General features: G+C 47.4%; 1 pseudogene; it reads left to right on the top strand.

The window, feature by feature from the left end:
• LOC137537132 (uncharacterized) overlaps nt 1–20,749 on the top strand; it is a 272,454-nt pseudogene that overhangs the window by 202,932 nt on the left and 48,773 nt on the right.

Raw genomic sequence — 20,749 nt, forward strand, 5'->3', positions numbered from 1 at the left:
AAATGCAATTTGGGGGATTGTAGCATGTATGGGGGCTTTGTTATTAACGTTAAAAGAAAATCCGCCTCCGGGCGGGAATCCACGCGTGATTACGCCATTCACGGCAGAAAATCCGCGTGGTTGCGTGGACGCGGACAAAAATCCGCATGCAGCGGGGCCGAATGCAGATTTTTTTTTTGCAACCACGTGGATTGCCGAATTCGTGGATGAGGCACATCCGAGCATCCGAGAGGGTGACCCCTGGGAGGCATGCTTCAAATCAATAGGACAGTCAAAAGGTCTATGGGGGGTTAATTGATCTGCTGCCTTGGGACAAAAGACATCGGAATATTCCTGATATTGTGGAGGTACTCCTTCCACTTGAACCTTAGTAGAACACAAGACTATTCTCTGTAAACACTGCTGTGAGCAATAAGGTGACCAAGTAATTAACTGTCCATTCCCCCAATCAAACTGAGGAGAATGTAATCGTAACCAAGGTAACCCTAATATCACCGTAGAGGTAGACATCTTTAAAACAAAAAACTGAATGATCTCCTTATGCAGGGCTCCTACTTGCAGCGAGAGAGGAGGAGTCTGGCACAGTGGGGACTTTCCCTGCAAAGGAGTGTCATCGATTGCTGTAACATACAAATGTTTTTCTACCGGAAGTACAGGGATATTTAAACTTAAAGCAAAACTTAAATCTAAAAAATTAGCAGTCGACCCAGAATCCACAAATGCTGTAGTAGGAAAGTTCTGCCCTTCCCAGTTTAAGGAGCAGGGCAATAATATTTTTTCTTGTTTAGGGGGTGAAACTACTCCGCTTAGGGTGGTACCCCCAACCACACCTAAGCTAAGGAGTTTCCCGACTTCCTACCACAGTTTTGTGCAATGTGGCCCTTCTCTCTGCAGTACATGCAGAGACCCTCTTTGCGTCTTCTTGACCTCTCAGCCTCCGTAAGGCGTCCGTGGTCTAGCTGCATAGGCTCCTCAGTCTCCACTGCTGCCGAGCTACAAGCACCTGAAGCCCTGGAGTACATAGGGTATCTGCCCTTCTTATTGTACCTCAAACGTCTATCTATTTTAATAGATAGTGATGTAGCCTCATCTAGGTCTTTGGGTTCTGGGTGACTAACCATTACGTCAGTGACTGCCTCTGATAACCCATCTAGGTATCTATCCAGGAGTGCATACCGCTCGCATCTGGAGGAGACTGCCCACTTCCTGAACTCTGACGCATACTCCTCTGCTGTACTGCTTCCCTGTCTAAGGCTTTTGAGTCTACTTTCAGCCGTGGCGGCACTATCCGGATCATCGTAAATGACCGCCATGGCTTTAAAAAACTCCTGGACAGAAGAAAGGGCAGGATGCTCATCAGGTAAGCCATAAGCCCAAGTCTGGGAGTCTGCATGTAATAGAGTCTTGATAAGCGTAACCTTCTGAGCCTCGGTTCCCGAGGACACAGGTCTCATCTGAAAGTAAGATAACACTCTGTGGCGGAAGTTCTGGAAATCTGCCCTAGCGCCTGAAAATCTCTCAGGAATATTCATTTTAGGCTCAGTAGGAGCCGGGGGAGGTAGAACGTTAAGTGGTGGTTGCAGCCTCCGGACAGTCTCAGTCAGCTGAGTAATCTGAGCCTGCTGTGCAGTCACAGTAATCTTCAGCTGTTCTACTTCTGCCCTTACGGTCTGAAGCTGATTTACCACCTCCTCCATCTTACTTCTTTCTGGTCTGTGTTTATGTAACGATTGGTGTCAGCAAGCACCGCTATTCTGATTATTGGTGATCTGCAGTATCACAAATAATACAGATGCTATACCTGATTATATGGTGATCTGCAGAATCACCAATAATGCAAGTATAGCGTGACACGATATAATCGTATGCAAGAGGGTACTAGGTACAATAGAATATCTCTATAGGGCACAGAGATACAACCTCCAGCAAGCTGGAACAGCAGACAACAATAATAATATACAGTGTAAATTCAAGTCTGTGGAACTATCCACCACACCTTAATTCCTCAGAGGTGTGGTTACCTCTGAATGGGAACCCCGTGTGTGAGATCCTCCAAAGGACGGAGTGGAGGAGTCTCGGTCTCTAGCAGCAAGGGTTTGCTAGTGGCGGTCGTCTCAAAGAGGCAAGCCTCTGATAGAACCCTACAGTGGGAGACGTTCCACTGAAGGGAGAAAGGTCAGACAAAATGAGGTTCGGCAACAGATCAGGCGGCAGCAGTACAGAAACGTGAGACAAGAGAATAGTCGGAAACCAAGCCAATAGTCGATAACGGTACGGGCTGGCAAAGTACAAAATCAGGAAACAAGAGTAGTCAAGACAGGCAGAGAATTATACACAATAAATCAAACAGTAAATATGTGTATATATTGGCGATAAACCAATATATAACACAATATCAGAGACAAGGCTGACTAGGTCTGAGTGCTGACACAGGGTATCGCAAACACAGACGAAGTGTGACTGAAAAGCACTTCCTTATATACTGCCTGGGAGAGAAGTCTCCACCCCATACAGCAACCAATCAGAGCAGGCTAAAATGTCAGCTGACCTCCAGGTCAGCTGACACGCTTTCTAAGAGTATAAAGGCGTGTTTGTCGTGCGCGCATGCCCCCTAGAGGCAAGATGGCAGAGCCCTGGTGAGCAGCATGCTGGTGAGTTTGCGCAGCGGATGCGGACGAATTTCCGCATCCCGCGTTGGAAAGTCCGCTTGCCGGATTGGATGCGACCATATTTCCGCAATCCATACGGCGTTGCGGATTTTTCGTTACACATCTCTTCTTTCCCACACGACTCCTCTTCTTCCTCCTCCTCCCCCCTCTGTGCTGCCGCAGGTGTTGAGGAAACATCTGGTTCAGATGAAAATTGCTCCCACGACTCTTCCTGCCGTAACTGTTGTTCTTCACGCTCCTCCACAGCTTGATCCACCACTCTACGCACGGCACGCTCCAGGAAATAAGCGTAGGGGATCAAGTCGCTGATGGTGCCTTCAGCGCGACTCACCAGGTTGGTCACCTCCTCAAACGGCAGCATGATCCTGCATGCATTTTGCATCAGTGTCCAGTTGTTGGGCCACAACATCCCCATCTTCCCAGATTGTGTCCTTCTACTGTAATTGTACAGGTACTGGGTGACGGCTTTCTCGTGTTCTAGCAGGCGAGAGAACATGAGCAGGGTCAAATTCCAGCGAGTCGGGCTATCGCATATCAAGCGTCTCACCGGCAAGTTGTTTCTCCACTGAATCTCCGCAAAGCGTGCCATGGCCGTGTAAGACCGCCTGAAATGCCCACACAACTTCCTGGCCTGCTTCAGGACGTCCTCTAAGCCTCGGTACTTTGACACAAATTTTAGAACGACCAGATTCAGCACATGTGCCATGCAGGGTACATGTGCCAGCTTTCCCAAATACAAAGCGGAAAGGAGATTGCTGCCGTTGTCAAACACCACGTTGCCGATCTCCAGCTGGTGTGGGGTCAGCCATTGCTCCACCTCTTTGTTAAGAGCAGCCAGGAGAGCTGGTCCAGTGTGACTCTCCGCTTTGAGGCAAGACATGTCTAAGATGGCGTGACACCGTCGTACCTGGCATGCAGCGTAGGCTCTGGGGAGATGGGGCTGTGTAGCTGTAGAGGAGGAGATGGCAGCACCACTAGAGTTGAACTTCCACTCAGGCAAGGAGGAGGAGGAGGATGACAGCGAAGAGGATGTAGCAGGAGGAGAAGAAGAGGAGAAGGAGAGGAGGTGGCAGGAGGCCTGCCTGCAAGCCGTGGAGGTGTCACAAGTTGGTCCGCTGCACAGCCACGTAATCCCTGATTGCCATCGTTCACCAGGTTGACCCAATGGGCTGTGTACGTAATGTAGTGGCCCTGCCTGTGCTTGGCAGACCAGGCAGGTGGACCCTTGACCCAACGCTCTTCGCCAGAGATGACACCACTTGCCTCTCAATTTCACGGTACAGTTTGGGTATGGCCTTTTTAGAAAAATAATTGCGGCCTGGTCTTTTCCACTGCGGTGTCCCAATGGCCACAAATTTACGGAAAGCCTCAGACTCCACCAGCTAGTATGGTAATAGCTGGCGAGCTAATAGTTCCGCCACGCCAGCTGTCAGACGCTGGGCAAGAGGGTGACTGGCAGAAATTGGCTTCTTCCGCTCAAAGACTTCCTTCACGGACACCTGGCTGCTGTGGGCAGAGGAGCAGGAACCACTCAAAGGCAGAGGCGGTGTGGAGGAGGGTGGGTGTGAAGGTGCAAGGGAGAAAGCGGCTGAAGAGGCTGCACCTGAAGGAGGAAGAGGAGGCGGAGGGTGGCTTGTCTTTTGGGTGCTGCTTTTCCTCAGGTGTTCTTCCCATTGCTGTTTGTGCCTTTTCTCCAGGTGCCTTCGTAAGGCACTTGTCCCTATGTGAGTGTTGGCCTTTTCACGGCTCAATTTTTGGAGGCAGAGACAACAGATGGCTTTGCTCCAATCTGAGGCACACACATTAAAACATTTCCAAACCGCTGAGCCCCCCTGGGGTGATGGCACTATGGTGGCATCAGCAGCTGACGTTGAAGGGCATGTTGGCTGGCTGTCCATAGCTGGCGATACATGGCGCCGGACACTGCCACCAGCTGTTTCTGAGGACGAGCCCCCTCTGCTTCTTTCAGGGACTCGTCTCCTCCTACTCCTCTCTGACTCCCCCTCTGAACTGTCCCCCTGGTCATCTTCTCTATTGAGAACATAAGTGGCATCCGTATAATCATCATCATAATCATCCTGCCCAGGTTCGCTTTCCTCAGACACCTCCACAACTGCACCAACACCAGGTACTTCATCATCCCACTCCTCACACGTTCTGTCCATAGTATCGCCACCTAACTCAGACGTATGAGGTGGTGTAACTTGCTTAGCGCCTTCATCTTGTTGTAGCAGTATTGGCTGTGAATCAGTGATTTCCACACCAAATAACTCCTACGAAGTGTCAAATGCACCGGATGTGGTGCTAGTAGTAGCGCTGGTGGCTACGGGAGATGAGGTGTTCTGTGTTAAATAGTCAACAACGTCCTGACAATCTTGGGAAGTGATGGGACGTGCCTTCTTCTGAGCACTGTACTTTGGGCCAGGGCCGCACGAAATCACTCCAACACCACCTCGCACAGACCTGCCAGTGCCAGGTGGCCTTCCTCTGGGTCTGCCTCTACCTCTTTCTCTACCTGTGTTTTTTATTTTGTCCTGCTCGGGGGGGATGCTAGGTATATGCTGTGATGAGGTGGGTTCACTGAACACAAAAGATAGGTATATGCAGTGAGGTGGATTCACTGAACACAACAGCTAGGTATATGCAGTGAGGTGGGTTCACTCAACACAAAAGATAGGTATATGCAGTGAGGTGGATTCACTGAGCACAACAGCTAGGTATATGCAGTGAGGTGGGTTCACTCAACACAAAAGGTAGGTATATGCAGTGAGGTGGGTTCACTGAACACAAAATGTAGGTATATGCAGTGAGGTGGTTTCACTGAACACAACAGCTAGGTATATGCAGTGAGGTGGGTTCACTCAACACAATAGCTAGGTAGATGCAGTGAGGTGGGTTCACTCAACACAACAGCTATGTATATGCTGTGAGGTGGGTTCACTGAACACAAAAGGTAGGTAGATGCAGTGAGGTGAGTTCACTCAACACAACAGCTAGGTATATGCAGTGAGGTGGGTTTACTCAACACAAAAGGTAGGTATATGCAGTGAGGTGGGTTCACTGAACACAAAAGGTAGGTAGATGCAGTGAGGTGGGTTCACTCAACACAACAGCTAGGTATTATGCAGTGATGTGGGTTCACTCAACACAACAGCTAGGTATATGCAGTGAGGTGGGTTCACTCAACACAACAGCTAGGTATATGCAGTGAGGTGGGTTTACTGAACACAAAAGGTAGGTAGATGCAGTGAGGTGGGTTCACTCAACACAACAGCTAGGTATATGCAGTGAGGTGGGTTCACTCAACAGAAATGGTAGGTATATGCAGTGATGAGGTGGGTTAACTAAACACAACAGGTACTAGGTATATGCAGTACTGGGTATTACAATGTGCAGCTCCCTGTCACACACACAGGTAGTCACTGAATGTGCTGGGCCTGGCAGTGGCTCACACACAGTATGAATTATCAAGGCTGTCTATATTGCAACACAAGTGTCAGTGGGACACACAGAAGAAGAAAAAATAGATCACAAGAACAAGATTAGCTCTCAAAAGAGATGTTGTGGAGTGCTATTATAGCAATAAGATTCAGCCAGGAGCAAGCTAAGAAGCCAAGAGCCTAACTAATCTCTCCTTAAGAGAAACAATCTGCAGGAGCTCGCCCTACTCTGACTATAGCAGGCACACGATTGAGTGTACTGGCCGGCACTCCCTGCCTTATATACAGGGGGGAGTGGCTCCAGGACTGAGTGTACCCTAATGGAGCATTATGGGGGTGAACCGAACTTCTGGAAAAGCACCCAGAGTTCGCCTGGAACCGTTCACCAGCGAACCGTTCGGGCCATCTCTACTCCCTGCCCAACATCTCTCAATACCCTGCTCCTGCTGATAAATCATAGTGCGCGGGGAGGAGATGCACGCAGATGTTGGAGCCTGGCCGGGATGACATGGGGGCGCGCAGCCAGTGAGAGTTGAGTTAGGCTCAATCCTCTCTCTCACTGGCTGCCCGCCCCCATGTGATCCCCATGCAGGCTACGAGTGTCTATATCTCTGCAGCCATGCTTCGTTGCCATGAAAACGTTCGGGTCACTGCCGGTGGGCACTCCGGTCCCCCATATCACAGGCACCTCTGCTCAGATCAGGGGCACTGGCCCCACTTGTAAGCCCCTAGCGACGCCACTGGCTGCGGCTCTCCCCTCCATTACAGCACACCCCCTCTAGGGCGGCTGGGGTCACCCCACCTGGTGCAGGTCGTTCCCCCGTCACAACGCTACTGCATACCATTAAGTTTTCATAAGAAAATTAAGATTGTTTAAAATTCTAAGGAAATTCAAACCAAACTGGTCCTTTCTATCTTGGTTCATTTTACTTCGCATTGACACTTTAAAATATGGAATAAAGTCAATGAAACACATTTTTCAATTGAATAATACATTTATTCACATAGATCTGTAAATCAGTCCTGAAAGAGGGACAAATTAGGATGAAAGAGGGACAGGGTAGCCAAAAGAGGGACAGTTGGAAGCCATGTAGTTGGGTAGGGTGAATTGGGGGGAAAGGGGTGGGGCAGTGTCCTCTAACTAACATCAATGGGGTCAACTTGCTCCAGCTTGTGTGAAGCAGTACACTAATTACACTACCTGATGGATGTATACACACGCAAGGTGTTTTGCAGCACTTTATGCCTCCAATTTAGCAATGCAATGTGATTTGTGCCCTTAAAACCCTGCTGTGCCTCAAACCCGTAATTTTCCCTGGGACTTTTGGCGTGTATCCCACTCCGCCATGCCCCCCTAAAGGTGTTAGGCCCCTTGAAACATCCTTTTTCCATCACGTTTGTGGCCATAATTAGTGTTTGTAGTTTTGAAAGTTGGCCTGCTCATTAAAGTCTATTGCGGTTTGCAAAGTTCGCGCAAACCCGAACTTTTGCGTAAGTTGGCGTTGGAGGTTCGGGAACCTGAAATCGGAGGTTTGAGCCATCTCTACTCTGTTTTTCTCATGCTTTTGTCAGTTTTACGGTTTTCTACCTTGGTACCATATTGTTTTTTTGTTATTTGACCATATTTAAGGTTTGTAATAACAGACGGAATTGCTATTATAATATGTAAGAAATCATGGTGGAATCATCTATATTATAATAAGCAATAGTAGAAGGTCCATAATTTGTGGTAAGAATAGCACAGAATGTTGATGTTACACTAGCGGTTGTTGTTGTAGAAAAATCGATATGTTGTGTGTACATATTGTTTGTATGCGTTGATTTGTATAAGATGTCATCATGATTTTTCTTTTTCTTGAACTATATTAAGTTTGAATATTTTGAAGATCATATTCCCCTTTTTTCGGTCACCTTAAATGTAATGATATTTCTTCCTCTTATATTTTGACAGTTGAATGTTGAAAAAATGTCATGGTCCAAACAAGCTATTCTGCTATCCTGTATTCCGCCATCCAGAAAAAAATGGAGCAACACACATTTCCATCCATACACAATGTAATAATGTATATAATGCAGCACAGAAATTGTCCATAAGATGGCAGCACTATACCACAATGGCCAGTACCCTGCCTTGCCGATTGTACAAGATGTCCCTTCTGCGACTACTGCCCATTAGGGCAGCATGATGGGACGTTGTGGGCACACTGCTCGCTTTTATCACACTACAGCCTGGTTCGACTGGTGCGACGAAAACGTCGCACCGCTTAACTTTTTTTGAACATTTGCACTTCACATTTTTTTTTCCATCTGCGATCTCTCCTCCGACACGCCTCTCTCAAGCCCATTGGCTGTCCCATACTCACGGCCTCACATGCCTACCTCTCTGCTACCCCCCACCTCCTACAATTCACTTCATGGCCGCCCGGCCGGCCGGGGAAACTCATCATGCTACACGGCCGGGGATCGCAGAGACACCAGTACAGAGGCGCCTAGTGTCGCCACCCCACTATACTGATCACTTATGCTGGGTCATCCTGCTACTGTATCCCCATCACATCTAGGCTTCCTCTCTTGGAAAACATGACCAGCCCTGACTCACCATTTACTGCCTTATTACTCCTATTCAGGGACACCGGGACGGGACGAGGCAGACTGGCTGCAGCCTCTCAGCGCTTACCCTAGAGGGCGTATTCCTCTGCACTCTCCCTGACGCACCATTCCTCTGCCCTCTCCCTCCTGCTCTATCATCTTCCCGGTCACCTCAGCCTTCTCCTCCTCTTTAGCAAACAGCGACCCGCCTGCTCGAAGCTCTTACAGACAAGTTGTGGCACGGCTGTGTGTACAGCGGGTTGCTAGGCAACAGCAGCAAGATGACTTCTACTGTGACGAAACACTCTCTCTATGACGTAGCTGGACTCTGTGGGGAGGGACAGGGATCCCCTGCTGACATTCAATTCAGCCAGCAGTCAATGCCCATCTCTGCTCATTGATGACTGGACAGGCAGACCACCCAGCTCTTATCAGCTGCTGGAGGCCTGAAAATCGGCCTACAATTATCGGGGGATTTACAATCATTACAATGATTGCACAACCAGAGGCTGCAGTTAGCCTACTCACCACAAGATGGACAAATCCTCACTTCCAGGTGGAACGCACAGAAAGAAGGAAATTAAGCCAAAGACAGGAAATGATGTAACAGCAGGAAGAGAAGTTGCAGGAGATGGAGGGAACACACGGCTGGAACATGTAATTGTGTGATTGTTGTTTGAGTACTCCTGTTTTGGATGCCCGTGTCCTTTTTGGTTTTAGGGGGTTGGGATATTCAGAGGGGTTTTGGGAATTTTTCTACTAATAAAGTATTTTTTGACATAAAGTTCTGAAGAGTGGTGGCTGTTCTTAAATTTTATAGGTGTTACTGTTGCATCATTCAACCTGCCTTCCCTCGGGCACTCGCTTGAGGTGAACTTAGTCTTTTTATTGACTTGTGGACTAGGTCATACATTTTTTTTCTTGACAGGAAATGAGGTAACAGCAGGAAGAGAAGTTGCAGGAGATGGAGAGAAGACACGACTGGAAGAGGTAATTGTGTGATTGTTGTTATAAATTGAGCAGAGCAGAGGTCGGGATGGACATACTTTGTTACAGAGGAGGTGATAGTACACCTGTCACTATCCTTATCATCCCCCTTGAAGTAATTGCCATACAAGAGACTTTTATAACTACTGAGACTTGTTTGACAGTTGTCTAGTGACTCCCCTACACGTGCCATAGATTATGTCTGGCATCTCACCTTCCTAGTAATAATTCAGTCACATCACAGAGACAAGAGAAGATGTATATGGAATATAGCCATGTCCCTCCAGTGCCAGCATCTCACCTTCCTCGTAATAATTAAGTCACATCACAGAGACAAGAGAAGATGTATATGGAATGTAGCCATGTCCCTCCATTGCTGGCATCTCACCTTCCTAGTAATAATTCACTCACATCACTTAGACAAGAGAAGAGGTATATGGTATATAGCCATGTCCCTCCAGTGCTGGCATCTCACCTTCCTAGTAATAATTCACATCACAGAGACAAGAGAAGATGTATATGGAATATAGCCATGTCCCTCCAGTGCTGGCATTTCCCATGTACCTTAACCATTGCCCTTCACTCACACTAGGAGAGAGACACGAGGGCGTCAAAACCTCCTGTGGTTCTCACTTCTTCTGCTTACCTTGTAAACAACCCAGTATTCTATTACCTCTTATTGAAAATGTATCAGACTGTAATATACATATTGACTATACATGATATACATGCATACAGTCAGCTGTATCACAGTTTAAGTTTAGGTGGGGGGAAGTTAGTGTTAGGTGTAGGGAGGAGGAGGTTAGTGTTAGGCGTAGGGGAAGGTTAGTGTTAGGTGTAGGTATGGGGGGGGGGGGGTTAGTGTTGGGTGTAGGTATGGGGGGGGGAGGTTGGTGTTAGGTGACTATACATGATATACATTCATACAGTCAGCCATTTCACAGCTCTCTTGTGTTAGGCGTAAGTAGGGGGAATGTTAGTCGGTGTTAGGTGTATAGAGGAGGAGGTTAGTGTTAGGTGTAAGGAGAAGTTAGTGTTAGGTGTAGGTAGGGGGAAGTTAGTGTTAGGTGTATGTAGGGGGAAGTTAGTTTTAGGTGTAGGCATGGAGAAGGCTAGTGTTAGGTGTAGAGAGGAGGTTAATGTTAGGTGTAAGTAGGGGGGAGTATAGTGTTAGATGTTGATAGGGGAGGTTAGTGTTAGGTGTAGATAGGGAGAGGTTAGTGTTAGGTTTAGGTGGGGGGAGGTTAGTGTTAGGTGTAGATAGGGAGAGGTTGGTGTTAGGTTTAGGTGGGGGGAGGTTAGTGTTAGGTGTAGGGAGGAGGAGGTTAGTGTTAGGCATAGGGGAAGGTTAGTGTTAGGTGTAAGTAATGGGGTGGGGGGTTAGTGTTGGGTGTAGGGAAGAGGAGGTTAGTGTTAGGTGTAGGTATGGGAGAGGTTGGTGTTGTTGAGGGAAGGTGGGGGGGAAGAGTTAGTGTAAGGTGTGGGGGGCGGGTTAGTTTTAGGTGTAGGTAGAGGGAGGTTAGTGTTAGGTGTCAGTAGAGGGAGGTTAGTTTTAGGTGTAGGTAGGGGGGAGGTTGGTGTTAGGTGTAGGTAGGAAGAGGTTAGTGTTGGGTGTAGGAAGGGGGAGGTTAGTGTTAGGTGTAGGTAGGGGGAGGTTAGTGTTAGGTGTAGGAAGGGAGTTAGCATTAGGTGTAGGTAGGGGGGAGGTTGGTGTTAGGCATAAGTAGAGGGGATGTTAGTGTTATGTGGGGGGTGGAGTTAGTGTTATGCATAGGTAGAGGGAGGTTAGTATTAGGTGTAGAGTTGGGCGAACTGTTAGCGCAACTGCAGCCGAACTGTTCGGCTGCCCAACCTGTCATGTGGCTGTGGCTCTTACTACTTCCGGGTCGCAATGACCTGGAGTAGTACGTCTGCGCTGGCCCGGCAGAGCGCGTCCTAGATCGCGCTCCTGTTGCCGGGCACTCTCTGCGCATGTGTGTGACGTCACTCATGACGTCACACACATGCGCAGAGAGTGCCCGGCAACGGGAGCGCAATCTAGGACGCGCTCCGCCGGGCCAGCGCAGACGTACTACTCCGGGTCATTGCGACCCGGAAGTAGTAAGAGCCACAGCCACATGACAGGTTGGGCAGCCGAACAGTTCGGCTGCAGTTGCGCTAACAGTTCGCCCAACTCTAATTAGGTGTACGTAGGGTGAAGGGTTAGTATTAGGTAGAGGTGTGGAGGGAACATTGCACCCATTTTAACATGTGGTGCTTTTAAATGTACACCTTGAAGGGAGTAGTAGAATTTTACTTTAGGGTAGTAGGCCTTTATTCCTGAGAATGATACAAAGTATCTATATATTGGACTAGGTTAGATAATTGCCCCTCAGGGATGGAGACATAGAGAGGAATATAATCTGTGAATAGTGTGGAGTGGAGCTGTGACTGGCTGATCCTGTATGCCATGGAATACTGAGCCCATAAGATCTTCGTGGAGCAGCTGCCACCTCCAGCTGGTGCCTCACACATATGCACACTCTCTGCATTACCTTATCTCTGGATTTCTATTACTTCTTATGCTATAAATTATGCAGCTAAATACACCTGTTATCATCTGTAAGATAGGTAGAAAACGAGGTGCACAGGACAACTAGCCTGGGTCACTCCGGAGTGCTCAAGGCCCAAAATAGTTCCACCAAGTTAGATACTGTAGAGATAGGAGCGGCCGGGCACATCCAGTAAAAAAAGACCTTTATTGAAATGCATTTAAAATCGGTGCAGACAAACTAGACGACAGTCAGCCAGAAGAGAAAGGGGCAAGCATGTAACAGATCATCAACAGCTGTTTCGCACTCTACATAGGAGCGCTTCCTCAGGACCTGTGCTTATTACTGCAGTCACAGGAGTTGTATGTTTATCCCAGCCGTTATGGGAGGCCGGCCTGTTTCTCTTCCCTGTGAAGGAGGACATTTTCCCTGATAGCTTTTCCCAGCAGCTGTTCATAGCAACAGTCACTAAGGCCGGCAGCCAATAATATGTTGTGCATCAAAAAAGAAAAACAGTTGAATCAGGCACTGCAGTGGTTACTGTTTTAATGGTGTTTCAGATTGTGGATAAAATCACCATTGTTATATCAAAATTGTGACATTCAAAAAGGTAGGTGCAAAACATCATCATCTGTAGAAAAAATCGTCATGTGCAAACATCTTGTGCATTCAAATAGTTGCAAGAGGAGGATGTCCTACTATATCAAAAGGTGGCGGTGGTGGGTGCAGGGCAAAATCGGTAGCCTAACGCCGTTTCGCACGGCGGTGCTTCTTCCGAGGCTGATCCACTCGGAAGAGCCCTGCACCCACCACCGCCACCTTTTGATATGGTAGGACATCCTCCTCTTGCAACTATTTGAATGCACAATATGTTTGCACATGACGATTTTTTCTACAGATGATGATGTTTTGCACCTACCTTTTTGAATGTCACAATTTTGATATAACAATGGGGATTTTATCCACAATCTGAAACACCATTAAAACAGTAACCACTGCAGTGCCTGATTGAACTGTTTTTCTTTTTTGATGCTGATCCTATGTGTATTTTTCGCTAATTAGTCATGAGCACGTAGTATCTGTTATAGTATCAAGGTGGCCTTTAGAACATCTGTCCATCCCCATTCCCAGTGACACGGCTACAGGTTTTGTAGTGCCGGCAACCTTTTGCTCCTTGATTTGATCAATAATATGTTGTGCAATACAGTTGTTGTGGGTCAGTGGAGGTCTCAGGGTAGGGATGTTCTGATGGAGCAGGTTCTGTCCATTGTGTCCAGTTGCAGCAGTTCAGACAGTGCCACCGGATGACCATATCCATTGTATCTCTGATGGAGAGAAGCCAATGTGCAGTCAGGAGCCACTGGTGTTGGGTGGTCCCGCAGTGGGAGAGGTTGGAGTATGCAGAAAGATGATGGCTGGTGAGTCAAAGCTAGGGGGTGGAGCCAGGTAACAAGGGGCTTAGCTGGTAGGACAGGCAGAAAAGATGGAGGCTGCAGCTGGGGAGGGGTTGGGTGGCCTCTGCTGCTTTGGTCTTGGTATTGGCACTGTCCCAGTTGGGAGGTTTGTTGCTCTTGGAGGGTTTGGGGTTAGTAGGTGATGGACAGGTGAGGTCAGGATATGGAGCTGCAGTTCCCTCTGCCTAGTTCATTAGGTGCCAGAGCCATAAGTAATGATCATTTGTAGCTAATTAGCTGCAGGCCTCTGCTCCTATCTTCATCTGTCTCCAGCTGTTCTCTCCTCACATCCTCATCCATTTACCGCTGCCGGCACTGCTGTAACCTCCCAGGAATGTGTGCATGGAGAGGAGGAGAGAAGCACCAGATGATGAGCAAGGCACACTGGGAGAGAGGACTGTGGTACTGAATGTGCAGGAGACCACAGCTTATGGGATATTATCACCCCGAGCAAATTATGTTCTTTCCTGTGCTCTGTTTATTACTGCTAATATCTTACAGCTTTAATTTGTTATCCATTTCAGAACTGAGTTCTGAGCTCAAAAAACAAGAGAAGGTATCCGAGGAGTGTTCTGCAGTCTGTAGAAGAGAAACACATGATGAGAACAGACAAAGAGAAAGAAGTATGTGAGGAGTGATCAGCAGTCTATGGAGGAGCGTGACATGATGAGGATAATTAAAGAGGAAGAAGAGAAGTATGTGAGGAGTGATCAGCAGTCTATGGTGGTGGGTTACATGATGAGGATAATCAAAGAAGAAGAAGAAAAGTATGTGAGGAGTGGTCAGCAGTCTATGGAGAAGGGAGACATGATGGGGACCATTAAGGAGGAAGAAGACATGACATATGTGAAGGATGATCAGCAGTCCATGGAGAAGGGAGACATGATGGGGACCATTAAGGAGGAAGAAGACATGACATATGTGAAGGATGATCAGCAGTCTATGGAGGAGGGTGACATGATGGGGACATATAAAGAGGAAGATGAAGAGACGTATGTGAGGAGTGATCAGCAGTCTATGGAGCCGGGTGACATGATGAGGACAAATATAGAGAAAACCCCATATTCAGAGGGCAGAACAGGTGAGTAATCAATATTAAATGTTGAATATCTTGTTGGTTATTATGACTGTGTCACTGCTCACAGACTAGCCATATTAGGAGTTAGAATGCAAGGATCAGTGCAGGGCTGTGGAGTCGGAGTCGGGGCAATTTTGGGTGCCTGGAGTCGGATTCGGGAAAAAATGCACCAACTCCGACTCCTAATGAATTTAAACTGAAATTAAAATAGAAAATATGATAAAATGTTCTATTTCTCAGATAATAGTCATCATAAATAATTTATACATACAGTAATAGCTGTGCTTAGTCCACAAAAATGAAATAAACCAATCAAAATTAGTTACTTGTTAGGGCTGCACGATTTTAGGGGAAAAAAAATTCTCTCAAAAATTGCGATTTCGATTTTTTTTCACGATTTTCTTCAAATCAAGCTTTAGCACTAAGTTCACATTGCCCCAACTACACTCTGCTAACACCTGATGATCCACCAATACACTACACTATGCTAACTTGAATCTTGATGCCCCACCAATTAAACTCCACTGCACAATGCTAACCTCTGATTCCCATCAATAACACACTAAGCTAACTCCTGATGCCCACCAGCTATGCTACAATGCACTACTCTAATGCTCGCTCTAGACACCGCGATGTGTCTTATCAATCGAGCTGCTTATGCGGCTCGATTGATAAGTTCCGACAGGTCCGATTTCGCCGCCGCCGATTCCCTGCTCGTTCCCCACGAGCGGACAATGGCAGGGAATCGAGCAGAAGATAAGCGGCGCCGGTGGGGACGAGGGGGGGTCGAATCCGATGCACGTGGGGACGCGGCGGGGATGGGGCAGAGGCGATCCGGCGGCTAATCGAGCCGCCGGATCGCTCCGTCTAGATCCAGCTTAACACCTTCTGCCCCCATTCCCAGCTACACTACACTTAACCCCTGCAGCTACAATGACTACTCTGCAACTGCCACTGTTAAGCCTGAAGCACTAGGCAGACAGGCTAGTTAAAGTAGTGGCTAAGCTGCATGGGCATGAAGCAGAGCCTGTGACAGAGAGCACAGCAGGACCAGGCAGATAGATCATACACACAGACTGTATACAGGGTGTATACCAGGGCTGTGGAGTCAGTCCAAAAATTTACCGACTCTGACTCCTTAGTTTAGGATTCCTCCGACTCCTCGACTCCGACTCCTCTAATTTGCATATTACAATTGTGTTGATTAACAGTATGTAACGTGAAATTTGTCTCTTAACTGCCAACGCTTAGGAATTTTACAAGACAACTGAAGTGAGAAGGATATGGAGACTACTATATTTATTCCCTTTAGACTAAAACTAGTCCTTTATAAGAGTACTTGTAAAGGGTACAGACCGGAACAAAGAACAAGAATTAGTTATTTGTGCTGCTTCAATAAAGCAGTCCCCGTATTTTTAAAGTCAGATATACATATTTAAAGTCAGATATACACATCTGATTGTGACTGTACAGTGTATATGATGTGTACACAGGAATCTCTTATATATACTAAATAACGTCTATGCTGTAAGAATAAAGCCTGATGTGTAGCCGTGTCACTAATAGAGATGGTCAATGAGATGGAAATAATTCTGCATTGATGCTGGTTTATGCAAATGTACTCTCTTTGCTCATAAAATCAAATAAATTGATATGTTGTTAAAATTTGGTTTGGTGACTACAAATTAAAGGGTACCTGAGACGGATGAAAAGAAGAGTGTTATACATACCTGGGGCTTTCTCCAGCCCCCTTCAGGCTAATCAGTCCCTCGTTGTCCTCCTTCACCACCTGGAACTTCTGCTATGAGTCCCGGTAATTCAGCCAGTCAGAGCAGTCTGGCTACGTGCCGCTTCCACAGCCAGGAGCATTCTGCACAGGTGTAGTACGCCCCCGGCAGCGGAGTGTGTGCATGCGCACTACGCCAGACTGGCTCAAGTACCTGGACTCATAGCAGAAGATCCAGGTGGCGAAAGAGGACAGCGAGGGACTGATTAGCCTGAAGGGGGCTGGAGGAAGCCCCAGGTATGTATAAAACTTTAATTTCATCTGTCTCAGGTTTACTTTGGTACACAGTAGTACTATACTCTACATATGCACTCCCCACAGAGCTGCAGGGAATCCACTGAGAATGTTGTGCACATTGAACAGAGAGGTGTTGTCTGTCACCCATAAACCTTGTTCAGATTGTGCATGAAGAATGTGTAATAGAGGAAGAATCTCCTCATTCCCCTGCAGAGTACCTGCACATCACTCTTACATGTACCCACAGTTACATTGCCTAGGGCCTGATAGATGTTCTTTGTTCCAGTCTGTACCTTTTACAAGTAATCTTACCAAGGACTAGTTTTAGTCTATGACTAAAGGGAAAAAATATGGCAGTCTCCATATCCTTCTCACTTCAGATGAATTTTAAAATTCCTAAGCGTTGGCAGTTAAGAGACGAATTTCATGTTACATACTTTCAATCAACAAGATTTTAATATGCAAATTAGAGGAATCGGAGTCGGTGGAATCCTAAACTGAGGAGTCGGAGTCGATGGATTTTTGTAACTACTCCACAGCCCTGGATCAGTGTTGCACCAGTAAATAGTACATTTAACACCAGCTAATTTGAAAATAAGAGTATCCACCTCTCTTACAAAGATAAACAATATCGTGTAATAATCAAAAAAGTGCTAAGTGCATTTAAAACACCGCTATGTAGCAATTCATCAGAATAAAATGTGCAGTAACAAGAATACGTGAATAAATAGACAATAGTATATATCGGTACGTACCTACAGCCACTCACGCATTCAGACCACGGACACCTCCACTCGCTGCAGTGACAAAATTAACTGGGAGGGTCCTGAAAAAGTGTGCAAAAATAGCAAATAGTAAAAAGCAAAAAATGAAAAGCAAAAATATGTTATTAACCTACTTATAAACAAAATGATGCATTGAACCTGCTAATAAACTCTGCAGGCTTCTGTGAAAGAATCATCAACCATTAAATGTGCTTGAAAGTAGTTTAGCAGTTTGTAGTCGTAGCACATTTAGTGTAAATCTTATGCAGGATGATGCAGGTCAGATTGCTTTTCCCTTTGTGCGGGTGAATGTAAGTCACTAGCTGCAATTGCTGCAATGACTGGATAATCACTAATAGAATGTGCTGATGTTCAATGGTAGTTAAAGAGGATCTGAAATGAAAATAATCATATGATATAATGAATTGTATGTGTAGTACAGCAAATAAATAGAACATTAGTAGCAAAGAATAGAGTCTCCTATTGTTTTCAGTACAGGATGAGTTAAGAAACTTCAGTTGTTATCTATGCAGAAGAGCTGCTGAGAGCTCTCCGACCCACTGGGTGAAATACAGTCCTGTTTTCTGAGGCACTTATACATCAAATAGAAAGCGAGACACAGCTTCAGATTAGGTTTTACTGCCGGGGAGTTCAGAGGATCATTAGCTCCGCTTTGTTTTATAGTTTGAAATACAGAGTGTGGTTTGTAATTGCAAATATGACAGAACAATGCAATGTTATAAAGAGAGACTGAAGCCTTTCAAAATACCTCTTTTTATGCTGCAGGCTTCTTCATCAATAGAACCCAAGCTGATTCGCTGCGGGGTCTCAGCAGAACGAGGGCCTTATACCCCCCAAATCCCGGGGCAAAATTCCACGGCTTTCCATGTCGCGGATTGTGCTGCCGGGGAGGCGGAGCTTTGCGCTGTAGCTCTGCCTCCAGTACAGTCAGTCCGCGCTGATCGCCACCTCTCCCCTCTCAGTGATAGAAGACTGAGAGGGGCGGGGAGAGGCGGAGCTTTAGGCTGTAGCTCCGCCTCCAGTACAGTCAGTCTGCGCTGATCGCCGCCTCTCCCCTCTCAGTGAAAGAAGACTGAGAGAGGCGGGGAGAGGTGGAGCTTTGCGCTGTAGCTCTGCCTCCAGTACAGTCAGTCCGCGCTGATCGCCGCCTCTCCCCTCTCAGTGAAAGAAGACTGAGAGAGGCGGAGCTTTGCGCTGTAGCTCTGCCTCCAGTACAGTCAGTCTGGCTGATCGCCGCCTCTCCCCTCTCAGTGAGAGAAGACTGAGAGGGGCGGGGAGAGGCGGAGCTTTGCGCTGTGGCTCTGCCTCCAGTACAGTCAGTCTGGCTGATCTCCGCCTCTCCCCTCTCAGTGATAGAAGACTGAGAGGGGTGGGGAGAGGCGGAGCTTTGCGCTGTAGCTCTGCCTCCAGTACAGTCAGTCTGCGCTGATCGCCGCCTCTCCCCTCTCAGTGAAAGAAGACTGAGAGGGGCGGGTAGAGGCGGAGCTTTGCGCTGTAGCTCTGCCTCCAGTACAGTCAGTCTGGCTGATCGCCGCCTCTCCCCTCTCAGTGAAAGAAGACTGAGTGGGGCGGGGAGAGGCGGAGATCAGTGCAGATTGATGCGAGTAGATGCAGAGCTACTGCACAAAGCTCTGTCTCTACCCGGAAGGAGCCCCAAATCTTTCCCCGGCTATTTCAGGGGGATTAAGACCTTGTTCTGCCGCGTCCCCACGGCGAATCAGCTTGAGCTATGATGATGAAGAGGCCTGCAGCATAAAAACAGGTATTTTGAAAGGCTTCAGACTCTCTTTAGAGAAAAGCTATATAACTAAAAATAAAATGATGATACTCTTTTCTTTGCTACTAATATACTATTAATTATCCGTACTACACATACAATTCGTTATCTCATAAGTTTCGTTTCAGTGTCACTTTAATACACAGGAATCCTGTGCAGAGTGTAGGTAAAACACAGTTTTGAAAATAGATGTTAGACGTGGGCTGAAACGTGGTGAGTGCAGTAGGCAGCGTGGTTTGCAGACACTTACCATGTGTATTTGTAGATACACCTGTATTAATAAGGCCTGGAGAAGAGTGTTGTACCCGGGTGCCCCATTTTCTCCTTTGGCCCTGGCTTGCTGCTATTTTGTATTAAAGTGAACATCGGCGCCTGATTTGGCGGACACTTGAGTTGCATGAGGAATGGGAATTACACGCCCGTGCTGCATCCCTGTGAGATCCATGCTGCGTTTATTTCAGGAAATGTTAAATAAGCCATACTATTTACCTCAAACAATAGCTGCGCACAAAGAACTTCAGCAGGCTGCGTTCCACACTCCAAGTGGTATATGTTACTCTTCCACTCAGGGTCAGATAAGTCACTCCACTTCAGTGAGACACCACCACCACACCCCAAGCAGTGGCCACTCACCGTTAAATGAGACCCTCAGTTAGATGGGTCCACAGCGCTTGTGGGGTCATCTGGCTGCCCCCTGCCGTTTTAGCTGGAAGATTCCCTCCTCACCACTTTCTGTGTCATCTGCTGGTCCTTTTCACCTCAAAAGACATATACCAAAGCTCCCATAGCGTAAAATTGTATAAAAGTTTTATTAATAAAAAGATTGCTCACTTACAAACATATCCAGTGTCATTCGCATAGAGTTTTTGTGGGCTCCACCCCAAACGCTGGCCACCGGGTTGGCTGTAGAGCGCTGTTTCTATCGCCTTCCCCTCTGCGTCCACGTTCCTCCCCTCTGGATATTAGTGAGACCGCGTGCACTTGACCGGTTTCGTCGCTCTAGGCGACTCCTCAGAAGTATGCGCGGCCTTCTCCTGTCTGTATTAAATACCCTCTGCTGTAGCTAAAACTCCCTCCCCTCCCTCCCTAACCCGGAAATGGTGACCTTTACCTCATGACTGCCAGCCAATGGCAGTCACTGATCTGTAATCCCTGCGTCCCAGGGTGGTTCTACACATCCTGAACGCTTCCTGTTCTCAAGTGACATCCCGCTCGCCTGAAGGGCGTGCCCGTTCTCTTCCGTCCCCTCCTGCATCATTGGATGCCCACTCCTACTGGGGGATTTGTTTGCCGCACGTTCAGCGCGCGTCTCCTCCCCGCCGCATTCGCGGCAATTGGCTCCTCCTCCCTACACCGATGGTGGTAACCATGGCAATCCACTAGGGCTCGCTCACCGCGCATTCAGCGCGCCTCTCC

Source organism: Hyperolius riggenbachi, chromosome 10, assembly GCF_040937935.1.
Source record: "Hyperolius riggenbachi isolate aHypRig1 chromosome 10, aHypRig1.pri, whole genome shotgun sequence".
Taxonomy (NCBI): Eukaryota; Metazoa; Chordata; class Amphibia; order Anura; family Hyperoliidae; genus Hyperolius; species Hyperolius riggenbachi.